The 16,242-nt window shown below is 37.7% G+C and overlaps 1 pseudogene; it reads left to right on the top strand.

Moving 5' to 3' along the window:
* Nucleotides 1–292: 292 nt before the first annotated feature.
* LOC125474780 lies at nt 293–1,944 on the top strand (annotated as a pseudogene).
* The last annotated feature ends 14,298 nt before the right edge of the window (nt 1,945–16,242 follow it).

The following is a 16,242-nucleotide window of genomic DNA, read 5'->3' as shown; positions in this document are numbered from 1 at the left end:
TCGTAATTAGGTTTTGGCTTTTCCTCTTGTTAAGGCAGATTTTAGGGATTGTGTTGGAAATGTTAGCCTACTTTTTCTAGTAGCTTTCTTTTTGGCTCTCTATAAGAGTTGCCTTCTTTTCTTGTAATCTTTACAATGAAACATACAACAAATATTTGAAACCAAAAACTCAACACTTGATCTCTCTAAATTCAAGTACAAGAAAATGGACTACCATTACATATATGTTGAACAGTAGCTCACTACTAGCACAGTAAACAATCGGCACCACCATGCAAACACACAATCCAAAATGGAGGCCACAACAGTAGCTACTAAGCTTCACGCTGTTTGCATTCCAGTTCCGACTCAAAGCCATATTAAGGCAACGCTTAAATTTGCAAAACTCCTACTCACTAGAGGTTTTCATATTACCTTTGTCAACATGGAGTTCAATCACAAGTGGTTTCTTAAATCTCTAGGACCCGATTCCATAGATGGCTTGCTTGATTTCCGGTTCAAAGCCATCCCAGATGGCAGTCCAGATTCAGAAGAAGATGCTACCCAAAATCTCACTTTACTCTGCGATTCCATACTAAAACATACTTTCCTGGCGCCGTTTCGTGACCTCATCACTAAGCTCAACAAGGACGCCAAAACAACATCCAACAATCCACCAGTGACTTGCATAGTTTCAGATGGTTTCATGTCCCCAGTCACAATCACTGCTGCTCAAGATATTGGAGTCTCTTCGGTGCAGTTCTACACTTTCGCTGCATGTGCCTTCATGGGCTTTATACAATTTCGTGCGTTCGTTGAAAAAGGACTTACAGCACTCAAAGGTGAAATATATACAACTATTGAAGCAACTGCTTATTTTTTGGTTAATTCTTTATTTCTTATTTTCCAAACATGCAAATGAAATTCTTCTTGTTGTAGATGAGAGCTGTTTGACAAATGGATATTTCGAAAAAGTTATAGACCGGATTCCAGGAATGAAAGATATTTGTTTAAGGTATATCCCAACTTTTTTTCGAACCACAAATCCGGATGACATCCTATTTAACTTCACGATGAAAGCAACGGATAGAGCTCATGAAGCTTCAGCAATTGTTCTTCATACTTTTGATGCCTTGGAGACAGATGTGTTGATGTGCTCTCATCTATGCTTCCACTTGTTTATCCCATTGGCCCTCTTCAATTACATCTCAACCAGATACCAGAACACCCCTTGAATACTGGATACAGTCTATGGAAAGAAGAAACTGAATGCCTTGAGTGGCTAAACGCTAAGGCGCCAGATTCTGTCATGTATGTGAATTTTGGCAGTATAGCAGTCATGACACTTGAAAATCTTGTCGAGTTTGGCTGGGGACTTGCAAATAGAAAATTGCCCTTCTTTTGGGTAATCAGGCCTGATCTTGTAATTGGTGAACCCGCAATTTTTCCGCCTGAGTTTGTTGCCGAAACAAAAGAAAGAAGTCTTACAGCAAGTTGGTGCCCACAAGAGCAAGTCCTGAACCACCCATCAGTTGGAGGATTTTTAACTCACAGCGGTTGGGGTTAAACAATTGAGAGCCTGACTGCAGGAGTGCCTATGCTCTGTTGGCCATCCTTCGGTGACCAGCAAATGGACTGCCACTATACTTGCAATGAATGGGGCATTGGGATGGAGATTAGTAATGATGTGAAGAGGCGTGAAGTAGAGAAGCTTGTCAAGGAGTTAATGGAGGGAGAGAAGGGTAAGAAGTTGAAAAATAAGGTCATGGAGTGGAAGAAACTTGCAGAAGAAGCTACTGGGCCGAATGGTTCTTCATCCAAAAACTTGGACAATTTAGTGAATCAAGTTCTACTAAGAAAGAACTAGATGTCAGTACGTAATTTAGAACTACGAACTATGCTCCGAGTTCAAAACTCCCTCTCTCTTCCGTTAGTATTGATTAGTGTAAAATATCATTTATAATAAAAATAAAAATAAACCTAGATGTCGATACGTGATTTAGAACCATCTCAAAATTACCATATTATTATTGTTCTAAGTTTTAGAACTATCTGAGTATGAGGTATTCTCAGCATCATATAATAAATGGTAGACCAACCTCAACCCTTTGAATGTTTGGTAGTGTGGTTGTGCATCATGACCAATAACAATACCAGACCTAGTGAATATAACCAAATACAAATTAAGATGGTAAACAAATATTTGAGTCATCATCGGAAAAGCCCATTCACACTGATATATAATCAAGATGGCATGCTTGATCCATAAAATTGACTTTATTTGAACTAATTATAGAGTTTAATTTAGATTAGTTTAGCTTGGCGTTGAATTTGTTCTATTTAGGCCCCTCTTTAAATGGTTTAGAATAAGCTCACATAAAAATGTATAATCTGAAATTATTCAGTTGTTACTTAACCTCATGTTTAATATGAAAACCTCCACTGTGCAGGAGTTTTGCAAATTTAAGCGCTGCCTTGATATGGCTTTGAGCCGGAACTGGAATGCAAACAGCGTGAGGCTTAGTAGCTACTGTTGTGGCATCCATTTTGGATTGTGTGTTTGTATGGCGGTGCAAATTGTTTACAGTGCCAGTAGTGAGCTACTGTTCAACATATATTTGGTGTGGTTTAAGTTGAATGGTAGTCCATTTTCTTGTATTTGAATTTAGAGAGATCAAGTGTTGAGTTTTTGGTTTCAAATATTTGTTGTATGTTTCATAGTCAAGATTACAAAGCCTATGTGGCATGCAGGCCGAGTAACTAATAAGCTAACTACGTCCTTCAGTTGAATGCGAGGCGTGCCAACTTGTCGGCCGAGCTCGGCCAAGGAGTAAAATTTGTTGATATTGCGTTGAGTGCGTTGTTGACTTCTTTATCTTGCGACTGCGGCCGAGGAAGGAACAAATCTCGGCCTTTGGATTTTCGAGCCTGAAGACAAGGCTGCTAGTTCTGCGAAGTTCAATATCGAATTCGGCTGAAGACAAGGCTACTAGTTCTGCGAAGTTCAATATCGAATTTGGCTCTCAAGGTGCCGAATGTAGTAACCTAGTAACACCTCACTTTGCCGAGAAGGCTAATGAGATGACCTCTGCCAATAAGGATTCGAAAATCCTTCTCGACCGAGACTTGGATAGATAACCAGTCGGCCTCGACACAGTGATGTTTATCCAAACTTAAGGTGCTTTGAGAACGGCTAATTCTACGGAAACAGTGCTGTTTATCCAAACTGAAGATGTTCGCCGGTTACCTTCACAATGCTGTTTATCCAAATTGAAGATGTGTCGGTGGAAGAAAGAAAACAAAAAAAATTTCAAGATGTTTGAGAGGTTTTGCGCAGGACATTGTGTGTTGAATTGGAGATCCTTTTACGTTGCCTGCCGCTTTGTATTTGTAGAGATATGCATGCGCATGCCCAAGTCACGAAAACCAATTCCATTCACACTGTGACTCTGAGTCTTCATTGGTTGCTAACCCCACGTCTTATCAATCAAGACTTGCCGTCATCTGCAACCCAATGCAATCTTGTTTTGACTAGATTATCGGTATAATTCTAAGAATATCTAGCAATACTTTTTATTCTACCATCATAACCCTTATCCATGTATAATAAACTTCTGCCAAATACCACATGCATGCATGATAACCATGCATCCAACAACTCTAATCAAACCTTCAGCCGTAACCATGTATGGCTGGCCAAATCCAAGCACACGTGGATGACCAACTCCAATCTGGCATCCTCATCTTGCACTAATATCTATGCCAATCCGTATCCATTTACCAACACTGCAGTAACGTATTAGGACTCTTGATAAAATACTCTGATGCTCTAATCCTCCGCACGTCTAAATTTCAAGAACCCCAAATCAACTTGAATTGTATTGCTTGCTTAGAAATATAATTTGCATCTTATTTATCCCATTTAAGAATATACCAAGATAATTCATTTTAAAGAAAATAATTATTATGATAAAAACCATAATATTATTCTTTAACAAAATTATCTTCACTTTTCCATCCGACGATTGGGAGTTATGCTCACTCAACGGTCTTGATTGCTCAGACCGATGGTATAATTTTCGGCCCAAACAGCCTCACAATAGACTAGCAATAATATGGTTCAAATTTGTCTTTGACAAGAATCCAACATAAGATCTCTTGTTTATTTTAATTTTTTTAAAATTTATTTATTTATTTTGGAATAAACGATATTATCTACACTAATATAGCGGGGAGTGGGCAGGCCTAACCCATTATGAGACTTAGACTACTCTCCCACTCTCTTAGTGTAAATATAGCGTTTGTTAAAAATAAAAAATAATATAAAAATAAATAAAGTTTATATAGAAAAAGAATAATCTCAAATTATTTAGTTGTTAATTAAATTGGAATTGGTCTTAGATAAGCCCAATCCAATCCTACTTTGGCCAATCAAAATCCCCAAAGAACTTTTTGTTTGTTTGACCTACAAATAAATCCAAAGGGTAACCAATGAAATCTTTTTTACAAGACAATTGACTAGTTAATTAATTTGGATCACTCTATTCAAGATTCTTCAAATAAAATTATTTCACAGCTTGAACTAGTGTGCAGATGCCTAAAGGAGCAAAGCTAATTTTCCTTACAAGGTAAAGCGGCGCATAAGACCATCTTCAAAGGAGATGTCAAATTTTAAACTTAAAATTTAAATTTGAAGGCTTACATGGCACTTTGATATCTTTTAAACTTTTGCTCTCTAACCGATATGTTAAATTTTAAATATAAAATAATAATTCATGTACTTTCTTTGCATTGGGAATGAAAAGAAACAAAAGGATAATACTTTAAACTAAAAAATTAATAAAAAGTATTTAATAATTAATTAAAAAAATCTGAAGGTGCTGTCAAATTTGGCAGCAAGGGGGATAGATGTCAATCCATGTCATGCCACATCAGATTTGGCTTCTTGGTTGGAAAACATTAATGCTGTCTTTTGTTACCGTTATTGCTGATTTGGACAATTTGACATCTCATTTGAAGATGCTCTAAAAAAGTTGGCCCGTCAAAAGCTTGGTTCCTTCGCGAACGAAATTCAAAATCAACAAGGGTTGTGGAATGAAGGGGGTGTACAACTAGCGGTATACAACACCATCACTTTTTTGTTCGTAACTATGGAGAGATAGATTGGAGTTCTTACGAAGTTCAAGGCGAAGAAATAAAAACGAATTTTTCTATAGCCTCCAAGAACTTAAATTTTAATGAAAAATACACAATTTTAATATAAAAAAAATGAAAAAACTAAGATTCAATCCTTAATCATCAATGTTGTTTGACTAAACCCGTATTTGTTTCAAATTTTTTACTGAAGTCTTTTGAATGTCCACATCAAACTTTTTTATTGAAGTCCTTGGAGGAGCATCGCGGCTGCTCGACCTGTACTATTAAGAGGGCTGCGATGGCAAGTCGGGGTTGGTACAACCATCAAAATATGGGGTGACAATTGGGTGCCCCGGGAAAACTTTTTCAAAATCACCACGCCACCTCCAGTGCACTGGTGTGGTGAGGATACGGTGTATAAATTATTTTTGGAAGGATCTCGCCACTGGGACATGGAACTTCTTGGTACTTTATTTTGCTCCGAGGAGATCAAGGCTATACAACGTATCCCACTGAGCTTAAGACCCCTGGACAACAAATTAATCTGGCATCATGAACGAAACGGTATCTTTACCGTCAAGAGTGCCTATCACTTGGCAAGAAGAGAGGTGGAGATGCGCGACAGCAGATCGTTTTGTCACGCAAAAGCACAAAACGATTCTAAGGAAAGAAGTCATGGAATGCTTGCGTTCCTGGGAAGGTGAAAATTGCTGCTTGGCAAGGATGTTTAAACTCTTTGCCTACTAGATCGAAGCTCGTCAGCAAGAAGATAACTAATGAAACTGAATGCCTTTTTTGCTCTGGCAAGTCAGAGACCATAGAACATGTTTGGAGGGACTGCTCTATGGTGGTTGCGGTATGGTTCTTAACATTGGGATTGAGGGAGGCAGCTGGTACTCAGCAGCCATTATCAGATAGGGTGGCTCAGCTTTCTCATAAGTTACCCAAACAAGCCTTCGAGTTGATGTTGATGACGCTATGGAGTATTTGGCGTGCGAGGAATAATTTATTATGGAAAGATGTGCAAACACCGCCTCAAGATATTGCTCTCCGAGCTGAGGAATGGATGCTCGCATACGGCGCTGGCATCTACCAAAGATGAAGCCCAAACAAGCTTCCAGACAACGTTGGGGTCAACCTAATGACGGTTGGGTGAAATGTAATTTGGGTTTTTATGACAAATGGTACTTAAAATTGATCTATTTTATCAAGATGGTTTATGAAATTAAAAATCAATTAATGTAATTTTTGAAATTGAGTGTCGCAAATTAATGTAGTCATTTCGTCATAACTCTGTTAAAAATTATGTTATGTGCTGATGTGACACTAATTAAATTCTATAATATAATAAAATATTGCCATGTGGATTAAAAGTATTAAAATAATATTTAAAAAACTGTTTTATATAAATAAAAAGAAAAAAAAAAAAAAAAGAAGAAGATGATGACTGTTCATCATCTTCTTCCCCTCCTACCCAGCGACCCACCATTCTCCTCCCCTTGAAACGGCACCGTTGCACCCCGTTCCAGCAGTTCTCGTGTTCGCCGATGACGGTAATTCGAAATGAAGCCTCCTCGATGTTGCTCGACCCGGAGGTGCAGGCGCTGAGAATTGGTGACGATTACATGTGCGACAGCCGACAGGGTGGGGTGGGATGGGGACTGGGGCTGTGGTTCCGGTGAGAGTGGCAGTTGGAAACTGCATGTAAAAGAGTGCTGTTGCTGTTTGTTTCATTAATTTGAGCTCTTGCAGGTCCTTGTGTAGCCTTCTGTTCTCTTCTTTCAAGGGGAGGAGAATGGTGGGTCGCTGGGTAGGAGGGGAAGAAGATGATGACTGTTTCATCATCTTCTTTTTCTCCTTTTTTTTTTTTTTTTTTTGTTTTTCTCCAAGTGATCATATAACATAATTTTTAATAGAGTTGTGATCCAAGAATTACATTGATTTGCAACATCTAATTTCAGGGATTACATTGATCGATTTTCAATTTCAGAGATAAATCTTGATAGAAAGAGTCAATTTCAGAGACCATTTGTGATAAAAACCCATGTAATTCTAATGGTGCTTGGAATGAACGACCAAAAATTGGAGGTTTTGGGGTGATTATCCATGACCATAGAGGGGAGTTCACCGCTGCGACCCCAGTGAGCTCGCCGTTGCAAGCGGAACTAATGGCTGCTAGGGCTGCTTTGCTTTTTGTGCAGGATACTTTTGGGTGTAATGCAAATATCATATTTGAATGTGACTCAAGTCTGGCTCTTGCAGCGATGAAGATGAGTGGGGAAGATTGCTCGTTGCTTGGTCCTATCATCATATTTGAATGTGGCCTACTAGGTTCCCACAAACCCAACTTAGTGTTGTTTGTCGTGAGGCCAATGCCGTCGCTCACCGTCTCGCTCGTAGTGGGTGATATAATTTTTACCACCTACAGGAATAAAAACATTTTAAAATATTTGTAAGAGTATAAGATTATGGTAGTATAGAAGCTCAAGTAAAATCGTTTATGTGACATCTCACATTGCCCAGGGAGTGATCTTTATATGTATATTCACATCCCTACCTAGCATGAAGCCTTTTGGAAGCTCATTGGCTTAGGGTTCCATGAAAACTCCGAAGTTAAGCGAGTAGCGCGCGAGAGCACTCCCATGATGGGTAACCCACCGGGAAGTTCTCGTCTAAGTTCCCAGAAACAAAACCGTGAGGGCGTAGTCGGGGCCCAAAGCGGACAATATCATGCTATGATGGTGGAGCGGGCCTGGGAAGTGGTCCCCCTCGGGCCGGGATGTGACAATTTGGTATCAAAGCTTAACCTTGGCCGCATGTGTGCCGACGAGGACGTCGGGCTCCTAAGGGGGGTGGATGTGGGAACCGTGAGGACGTAGTCGGAGCACAAAGCGGACAATATCATGCTATAGTGGTAGAGCGGACCCGCGAAGCGGTCCCCTCCCGGGCCTGGATGTGACAGTTTCCACATTGATTAATTGAATAATTTATATTTAAACTAATTCTTAATTAATTATTTAAAACAAAGTTTCAAAAATCTTGGTTTTATGACCTAGAATATTAATAACGAATATTAAATTAAAACAATTAAAGAAACCAATTTGGAAGGGAACAATCTTAGAAAATAATGATAAAAGGACACTAGAGTTCTGCCATCACCTTAACAATCTTATGTAGTTTCACCAATTATTTATGAACATGGAACTTTTGAAGGTTAGGTTTTCTTTATGCATATTCTACTTGTGGCATTCAAGCTAGAACATATATCAAACATGCAATCCATCTGTGACATTTAGATCAAATGTAAACATGCATGACTCATTACGCTTTGTGAAAACTTTTTGAAAAGCCATGCAACCCCTAAGACGTGGCATTCGCCTTTGGTGAACTTACAACTATCAATCACAAGAAGCAATACTATCCTCTGGTGGCATTCCGACCGAATTGCATCCGATTACTTATCTAAACATCCTAATGGTAGCTTAACATTAAGATATAGAGATATTTTTAATCAAAGTGATTAATAATTTAAAGTATGCATGTATAATATCATAAGCAATTAAATAAAAACTATATATTGATGCTAAGTCTCAACGCTTCGCCCTAGAAAACGGAAATTAATTACAAACAACCATAAAACAAAAGGAATATTATTGAAATAGGAAAAAAAAAAAAAAAAAAAAAAACCTTGAAATACAAATCGTTAAAGACTAGCTAAGTTTTCCAAATTGATGAGTTCGTCCCTAATGGCTAAAAAGCCTTATCTATACTACTACAAAATAAAATCATACGTAGAAAATGTCTTCTAAAAACTAGGAAACATAATAGAATAAGATAACTAGGTAATAAATGGTTTCCTATTTGAACTGAAATTCGGACTTCTTAGAAAATCAGACTTGACCAACCAAATCAACTTCGATTTGGTCCCAAAGGTCTCTTTTTAAAGCTTGAGACGTCCCTAACAAATCCTCAGAAGGAATATTCATTAAAATATGCCATCTTGACCTTCAAAATACCCAAAAAGTCCAGAAACGTCAATCTGGGAAAGCGGCACGCTGGGCCTTCTTTTCTTCGCCATGATTAAATGACTTGGTAGAAAACTCAGAAACTTTGACATGAACAAGTCAACAGACTTACGAACATCCTCCAATTAAAACCACTCCAAAATTCATCCATTTGATTACTTTTTGCTTAAGAGAAAGTCGAAATGTCCTACATTGAAAATACATAACAAAATATCAAAATTCTACCAAAATAACCAATAAATTATAACCAAGATTAGGGTAAATTATATAGTATAATATCGACTCATCAGTGGGCTTGGCTGAATGGCCAAGGAGTCGTGGATAGGGGAGCCACCTGACCTTATATTGGATATGTTGGCCGAAGAAAGTACTTTGCCAGAAGGAAGAATTGTTTGAGTTTTAGCTTTAACAATTTGTAAACCAATTGGTTATTGAGGATGGATAGCTTTTCATGCTGTTTTTGTGTGGGATGCTCTTTTTCCATTCAAGCGGGTTGAAATGTCTGGCAAAATTTTTATCTAGGTCCATGTATGCACATTATCCTCCTATTTGTACGTATTCCCCTTCAATCAATGAATAACGTAATTTTCTTAAAAAAAAAAATTCATTTATTCATTTTCTTATATTTTTTTTTTTATTCTGTTTAGGATAGTTAATTTATATTTGCAGAATTTAAGGGATTTATTGTTGCTTGATGTCCCTAATTATTCCTTTACACTATGTTTGGATGAGAGAAATAAAATTGGAATTTGGATAAAGGTCAAAATTTATAAATTGACATGCACGAATTCCCTTGTTTGGATTCATAAACATAGAAATTTAGAATTTCAGCGTGGGAAAAAAAATTGGAATTTGGGACCTCCAATTTCCAAGTTTAAATTCTATGTAAATAGGTTCGATTTCCCAATTTCTATGATTGAGAGTTTAAAAATAACAATTCCATATTCAATTCCATTGTTCTTTTAGGTTAACCAAACAAAAAAAAAATTCAAATTCTATAAAATAAAATCTCATCATTTCAATTTCCGTCATTTTAAAATTCCTTAGTAATTTAAAATTTCTTCATCTAAATATAGTGTTCATTTGAAATTGGAATATAAATTTTTTATGCATTCCAATAGTTGAGTTATTCTTCTCTAGCTTTTTCGTTGTCTCTGCTTTTTTTTTTTCTGGCTGCATAGATACTCATCGCTAGGCAAATTTTGGAAGATGTCATCCGCTATTTGAAAAGCATAAGAAGAAGAAACTAGAAGATGAAGCAAACTAGTAGTAGAAGAAACTAAAAAACAACAAAATTTAGAAGAATGAAAAATAATAGAAAGCCAAGAAACCATGAAAACAGGCCAACTACTTGAGGAAATTGACCAAATGGCCCAGTCACTACTGCTTAGAGAAGGGTTGTTGGCTAGGAGAAGAGAAATATGTTTACTGCTGGCAATGGAATAGAATTTGGGCTGGCTCTCTACATAGCAACAACTGTTCACTAAGAATAAATAACCAGCTGGACTATAGCCCGATTTAGCTCACCTTTGCTCTTAGGGAGTACCTGAAGAACTAATCCACACATAACCTATCAAAATTGAGATGATTACGGAATATTTTAGCAATGGGAGCTCATGTTCACACACTACTTTTTGCCTCTAACTCACCCCTCGGTATTTCTGGCTATCAGATTGAATAATCAAAATAGAAACAATAGACAAGATCAAATAGTTGTACAAGGAAAAAAAAAATGTTTGTTTATCATTTCCCTTTAGTAATATACATAAAAGCTAAAAGTGATTCTATAACGTAAAATGACACAAGAACAGAAGGTGTAGTAAGTGTAGGAGTTTGAGACCTTTTTATCCCACATTGGTCAACAGTATTTTTTCACTGGCCTTTATATAAGCTTATTCATTCTTCTTAGTAATTAGAACTTGGACCATTTGGAAATGGATTGAAGGCTTGGGCTTTATAGTTGTGTGGATTAGGCTTGAATATAATATAACCTAAATACAATTAATATTAATTAATCAAGACAAGAGCCTTATGGTTGTGTGGATTATTCATTAATTTTAATTTTCGGATTAAGTTTTTAAATTAATTTATTAATTAAAAAACGTTTTGATTAAAAGACGCAGCTATTAGAAAGAGTTTTGTACTTTCAAATACACTGAACAGGTATTTGAAAGGGTGTAAAACAGCCTATATATTTGCAATCACATTATCCAAGTGAAATCATCTTTTTCTTCCTCTTTTTCTTCCGTACGAAATTTCCAGAGAGTAAGTACACAAAGCAAATTCGCTAGAATTCTAGAATCTAGGCGGGTTGTAGAATTAGGTAGTTGAATCCTGGTCGAGCAGCCGTTGTAGAACCACAAGCACAAGAGTGGGACGAAAATACTGTTCAAAGGACATAGCTTTTACGCTAGCCTCTACCTTCTGTGATCAAGTTAGTATCATTGATATTCTTATATTAGTTTATGTATTTATTGTATAATTTCATTCTGCACATCAAGTATATTTGGTTAATAAAATATTAGAATTTTAAGTTTTGTTTATTTCTGTTATTTTTTGTTTATTTTTGAATTGTTCTCTGACAATCTTCGAACAGTATGGACCAATTAGGAACTAAACCTCATTTTGAGAAGCCTGAGAAATTTAAGGGCGGAGACTTCAAAAGATGGCAGCAGAAGATGCTATTTTATTTGACAACCTTGAATTTGGCTAATGTTCTGCGGGAGACTGTACCTACTGCAAATGGAGAAAATATTTTTTCTACAGAAACTTTAATGGCTATAGATGCCTGGAATCATAATGATTTCCTCTGTAGAAACTATATTCTCAATGCATTAGATGATTCATTGTTTGATGTCTATGTAGTATGCAAAACAGCTAAGGAACTTTGGGAATCACTTGAGAAAAAATATAAAACTGAGTATGCTGGTTCGAAGAAATTTGTCGTGGGCAAATATTTGGACTACAAAATGGTGGATTCCAAGTCCGTTGTCTCTCAAACTGAAGATCTCCAGAAAATCATCCATCAGATTCATGTTGAAGGGATGGTGATCAATGAATCTTTCCGGTCTTCTGCTTCCTTGGGTCCGACGACCCATCAAACATAGGCCTTTTGGGCCATTCCTGCCAAGCCCAAAACCCTAGGTAGCCCAACTCAACCCTTTTATTTCTTTTTATTTTGTTTTGTTAATTTAAAGGCCTTTGGGCCATTTCCCTTTAGGGTCTTAGGCCCATGCATTCTAAAACCCAAACCCAAGTCCGAACCTTTTCACCTAAACCTAGAGCCCAAATTTCCAGAGGCCCAAGCCTCGTGAAGCCCAACCCAAATCCCTTTTTATTCAAACCCAAAACCCTTTTAGTTGGACCAGGCTTTCAAGCCCAATACCCTTTAAACCCTAAACCCTATTGTACCTAAACCCTTTAAGCCCAACCCAAATCCAACCTTAAGCCCAAACCCGGTTGACCTGGGTAAACTCGTTGACCCATGACCCGTTGACTTTGAGCCAGTCTGTCCATTGACTCGGTTAACGGTCAGCCTTGACTCGGTCAACGGTCAGCGTTGACTTTGATCGTTGCCTTTTTGGGTTTTCGTGCAAGACCCCTCCTAGACTAATTTCAATGTCCTAAACCCGTTTCCAATGTCCGTTTTCCCAAATTCAATCGTTTGTGTAGAGTTTGACTAAATGTACCCTTTATATGCTTAGGGGTAATTAATCGTGGCGTTTCCGTCTTCGCTAATTCCGTGGCTCTTCGGTGGCTAAGTACTGTGAGTGGACCTCTTCTAAAAATGCATGTTTTGATAGGAGAAATGCATACATGAAAAGCATGATTTGATGACTATGTTTTACGAAACGCTTTATGAGATAACATGCTTACTGAGGCTAGTTTGAATTATTACTATTTTTCCTATAACCCATGTTCTTATAGAATATCCGATGGATGACGATATGATATTTAGAACATGTTTAGAACACCTCTGTATAGTATAGATTATGGATGACTTTATACTATGAAGTTGTTTTTCAATATGTATGTTCACTAGTTTTGTACTTATCTAGTGGTTCTTTCCGCTACGGGATGTAGGGATAGATTCTGGTCCGTCTCGGGCAATGGTTTGGTGTTGGCATAGGGCCTAAAGTGTGTTTCCTCTGGCTATTTAGCACAGGGACAGGGAGCCAGCATGGGGCCTGGGGGTTATCGGACATTCATTAGTGATTATTATTTATGTAAGTTATGATTTGAGACATTGCACGACATGCTAGGTTTCGGAAAACCTATGTTTATCATGATATATATGTGTTTTCATAAAACCTAAGGGTTAGTATGTTGATAACTGTTTTATTATTATATATATATACATATATATATATATATATATATCAACTTGGTCCACTCATGTTTGTTTTGCGCCCTCTTCAGGACTTAGAATCGAGGCATACAATCCTGACGTCCAGGCACTTCCGCATCGACATCTTTGAGTCCTCTCGGCGTAGGACCCATTCTTTTATTCATTCAATTTTATAATATTTCTTTTAGTGTTCTAGTTAGTTGTATGCTCTGAACATGTTCCTTAAATGCATATTCATTATTCTTTTATATTTATAAGTCTTATATATCCCTTATTTTCAGCATTTGCAATCAATAAATGGCTTTCGTCACCCTTGGGTGTCGGCCAGCACGTGCCTATCCTTGTATTCAGGGAATATCGGGATCGGGCCGTGTCAGATTAGTATCAGAGCGTGGTTTGTTCAGAGCATACTTAGGAATCTTTTCGTACTCTAGTAGTGTGTCTGTCATGACATCATTTGGATGTCACGACTTCCGGATTTAGTGTCATTGGGCGCAGTTGTGCAAACCTTTCTTTGTTTGAATTGTCACATTCTAGTTGAAATACAAGAATTTTTGTTAAGATTGTGCCTCAGTAATGATGAAGTGGATTGTTGGATGGCTTTCATCATCGGATTGATACTCTGCAACATGCATTCCCTAGGAATTCTAGACATAATTGGTCTACCTAGGAGCATTGTGAAATGGAAAATCCTAAGTGAGTTGAAATTGGAAGATCTGAAGCGGTGTTGTAATCTACGACGTGTGTTCCCTAGGAAAGGCGGGCAGAGTCGGTGTTACTTAGAAGCGACGTGTTTTAGAAATCTCAGTTTGCGGAAGTCTGGTCGAGATCAGTTATAGATCTGAAATGGCAATGCCACTCTGCAACATCCGTTCCCTAGGAATTGCGAGCAGAGTCGGCTCTACATCGAAATCTTGGCAGTACAAGTTGGTTAAGATCAACTAGAAATTTGAAATGGTGATATCACTCTATGACATGCGTTCCTTAGGAATGGCGGGCCTAGTCATATCGTAGTGGCAATTACTTGAAACTTTTGAAGTGCGTGTTAGAAAAGCAAGTAAGTGGTAGTTGTGATGGCGGTTAGTAAGTGGTAGGTGGTGGTAGCAAATCAATGTTCTCAGACTCATCACCACTGAAGAAACTCGCGTGAATCTATAGAATGAACCTTTGGCGATTGTTCTATCGTTATGCTTCTTAACTACTCCATCCCCGAAGTCAAGTTCCTTAGCCTTTGACCGTCAGCTTTACACCAAATTCTTCGGGCGTTGACTTCATTTAAATTAGATAATTTCTTAAGTGACTCTTCAGTAGCAGACTCTATTCTCACCAATTTCCAAAAAGAGTTGCGATTCTTGTTGTTATTATAGTTGGATTTGGATGATGAAGATCCAGACTTGTTTGGATAAACAGACTCCATGAACTTCACATGGGTCTGGTACTCGGTGGTAAATCCTAGCTCTTTATCCACGTACTTTTCGGTAGAGGTGAACTTAGCCTCTTGCTTGTAGCCCAACTTACCAGTGTTCTTGTCCATTGACTGTTTAGCCTTGTAATTTTCAGTGTAATGGCTTGAGACTACCATATTCATCATTGTATGAAGATCGAGCTTTACTTTGAACTTCTCCGGACTTATCGAGCTTTGGTTTGCTCAACAGCATCACTCTAAGGTAGCTAATCGTGTCACTGCATGCATACGCAGGCTGCTTTGTATCTTCCTTCTTCGTCATTCTGTTGGTTCAGAGGTTCTATGTTTAAATTTTGAACTTTGATACAGCTCTCACAAAGTATTGTGAATTTCGAAATGTTTTTGGCCTCATCAAATCTTTAAGCAGTTCTTAACTATTCTTGAGCTTATTTTATTCCTATTTCCTTTTTTACTAAGGAACTAGTCAATCTTATTGTGATGATTAACCAAATAATCATAAATAGTGACTCATATTTCTGCATCTTCACCTTCCTTCACTTGTTCGTTTCTCAATGTAAAACTGGATCATGCCGGAACAATACACCAAGGGTCAAAAATAAAAAATAAAACAATAAAAACGTTTGCTCTTGGTGTGGTCTATGGTTCAAATCCAGATATCTTGTACTTTAGATTTAATGAACTATTTTGATCCTCAAATTCTTAAGTGTTCTTTTAGCCTTCTCAACATGGTTTCTCGCTCAATCAGTGAGGAATTCTCGATCAATCAATTTTGGGGGAAGCGTGTGCCCAATTCTTATCATTTCAGGCAGAAATGTTGGGAGCATAATCTTTTCACAAGCTTACCTAACTTACCATAAAGAGTTCCACATGGGTATAAGGTTTAAGCTGTATTTTGGTAAGAGACTGGTGAAGATTATGGTGCAGGTGAGCAGCAGATTGCATCACTATCTTCACGCTGAATTGAATGGTCACCACTCATTATCTTGCTAATTCATAACCATCATATTGTACTCTGGTAAACCTTTTCGATGATGTGATATGTTCTCCTTAACACAGCTTTCCATTACCTCGCACCAGGATCCTTTGGTTAACGAGCACGTGGGCGTGAGGTTTGTGCGGTCTTTTAGTAAGAGTTGGATGAAGGTTTTAGTACAGAAGGTCAGCGGATTGTATCACTATCTTACTATAATTCATAGGCATCACATCGATCATTTTTTCCAACGTTATATGCCGTTTTAACGCATCTTTTCACTGCTTCACTCGAGGACTCTTTTGTTTGTGAGTACGTGGTTATCGAAACACTTCTAGTAGATCTGTTTGGTGCACTT

This window comes from the organism of the source record quoted next, unplaced genomic scaffold (genome assembly GCF_019419815.1).
Source record: "Pyrus x bretschneideri cultivar Hongxiangsu unplaced genomic scaffold, Pyrus_bretschneideri_v1 Contig13, whole genome shotgun sequence".
NCBI classification, from domain to species: domain Eukaryota; kingdom Viridiplantae; phylum Streptophyta; class Magnoliopsida; order Rosales; family Rosaceae; genus Pyrus; species Pyrus x bretschneideri.
Note: the sequence above shows the minus strand (reverse complement) of the source record. Positions and strands in the feature narration are given on the sequence as shown.